This window comes from Phoenix dactylifera, chromosome 4 (assembly GCF_009389715.1).
Source record: "Phoenix dactylifera cultivar Barhee BC4 chromosome 4, palm_55x_up_171113_PBpolish2nd_filt_p, whole genome shotgun sequence".
NCBI lineage: Eukaryota > Viridiplantae > Streptophyta > Magnoliopsida > Arecales > Arecaceae > Phoenix > Phoenix dactylifera.
This window is the reverse complement of record NC_052395.1, coordinates 1,974,246-1,976,352: the sequence shown is the minus strand read 5'-3', so window position 1 is coordinate 1,976,352 and position 2,107 is coordinate 1,974,246. Positions and strand designations below refer to the sequence as shown.

Below are 2,107 nucleotides of genomic sequence, written 5' to 3'. Positions count from 1 at the left end.
GGGAGTTGAGTCTAAAAATCAGCCTAGAATTCCGGATTTCAGCTAGCAGATAGGGAGGAAATCTGCTTTAAAATTCAAAAAAAAGGAAATTCCGAGAAGAGGAGGGGGCCAGCATATACGAAGAGGAGGACAAGCAGATAAAAAAAAAAACGCAGAAAATCTGAAATTTCGAGAGGAGGAAAAAGCTAGAAATTCCCAAGAGGAAGAAAAAGCTGGAATTGTAGGAGAAAGAACGGAACGGAGGATTTTTGCAAATACAAAATTCTTTTCCTTTCTCTTATATATATATTTTATTTTTTTATTTGCTAAATTGTTATTAAGAATGTTGAATGCGAATTATGTTTGAGAATAATTGGATTGATTTATTAGTTATGATTTGCTAGTTTTCTTATCCTAGGGCTAGGACGTAGTCATTGAATTTTTGATATGAATTGAGTCTGGTTGTATTGAATATCTTTTGTTAATTGCAATTTGATGATTTCGATTTTCATTCTTTGCAATTTAACTGCCATGAATTACATGCTTAAGATGTTGAATGAAGTAACGAAAGTTGAAGTTCAATATTAGTTGGTAAATTTATCAAACATTGGTGGTGTAGTTTAGAAATAAATGCACACCCTTGTGACCTACAATCAAGAATTTCACAGATCATAATGAATTTATATTAATTTCTATGATCACGAAAGTAGACATAGGATTAATATAGGTATAGGTGTTATGCCTTGAAAGAGGATATCACATAAAAAAAGGGATTCGGTCATTGTAATTAGCAGAATATTAACAATCAGATTTAAATTCATTGAAGGAATTCAATTGATGAAATCCAAGCCCTAGGAACCCTTCATATTTGATTTTTCAGATCAAGAAATTACAATCAGTCACATCAATTTGGGGTCGTCTAAATAATATAGAAAATTTATAAATTGGTACTTGAATCGCCTCCTTTGGTAACGATACTCTTTTGTCCTATTCTACTTGTCATGATCCATGCACTTGTGGTAGAGGATAGGGACTATTAAGTTTTTGGCGCCGTTGCCGGGGAGGATTGTTTTTAATATCAATACAAATAATTTCTGCATTAATTTAGACTGTTTTATTCTTTTTGTTAATTTACGTTTTCTGTATTTTGTGTATGCCACGAAACTGTGAGCTAATTGAGCCTTTTGATCCAGAAATTGAGAGAACCCTACAAGCATTAAGGAAACAATAAAGATTAGAGCTAAAGCAAAACAAGTAGTAGCAATGGCAGATAACCAAAATAACCCAGAATAAAAGGTTGTTGAGTGACTATGCCGTGCCGAATGTCAATGGTGCTCAATCCAGTATTGGTGAGACCTACAGTCAATGCTAATAATTTTTGAGATTAAGCTTGGTCTCATCCAGATGGTGCAGCAGGAGCAGTTTGGTGGAGGACCTGTTGAGGATCCACATGCACACCTTGCCAATTTCTTGGAGATTTGTGATACAATCAAGATTGAATGGAGTTAGTGATGATGCTATTCGACTCCGACTTTTTTTATTTTCTCTAAAGGCATTAAAGCCAAGGCCCTGGTTAAATTCCAAAGCGCCTAACTCTTTCACCACCTGGAATGCCTTGTCACAAAACTTTTTCTGAGAAGTATTTTTTCCCAGGTAAGACTGCCAAACTTTAGAAATGATATTACCAGTTTTGCTCAGTTTGATGGTGAATCTTTGTATGAAAGCCTGGGAGAGGTTTAAGGATTTGCAGAGGAAGTGTCCACATCATGGTCTTCCTGACTGGTGATTGTACAGACTTTCTATAATTGATTAACACATTCAGTCAGAATTACCATAGATGCAAGCTGTAGGAGGTACTTTAATGAGTAAGTCAACAGAAGAGGCATATAAGTTGTTAGAAGAAATGACCTCTAACAATTATCAGTGGTCTAATGAAAGAGGTATGCCTAAGAAAGTTCCAGGTATGTATGATGTAGATGGCATAAACATGTTGAATGCCAAGGTTGATTCTCTAGTAAAAATGTTCGGTAAGCTGGATAATGTGAATTCCATTTCTAGTCCTGTATTGAGTTGTGATTGCTGTGGAGGAGCTCACATGAGTTATGATTGTATGCAGGTTCAATTTGTG

The 2,107-nt window shown here is 35.3% G+C and overlaps 1 non-coding gene across 1 annotated transcript; it reads right to left on the bottom strand.

Moving 5' to 3' along the window:
- Nucleotides 1-1,643: 1,643 nt before the first annotated feature.
- On the bottom strand, nucleotides 1,644-1,752 carry LOC120110705. The gene has a single exon (XR_005511846.1). It is a non-coding gene; the product is annotated as a small nucleolar RNA R71 (small nucleolar RNA).
- Nucleotides 1,753-2,107: the final 355 nt, after the last annotated feature.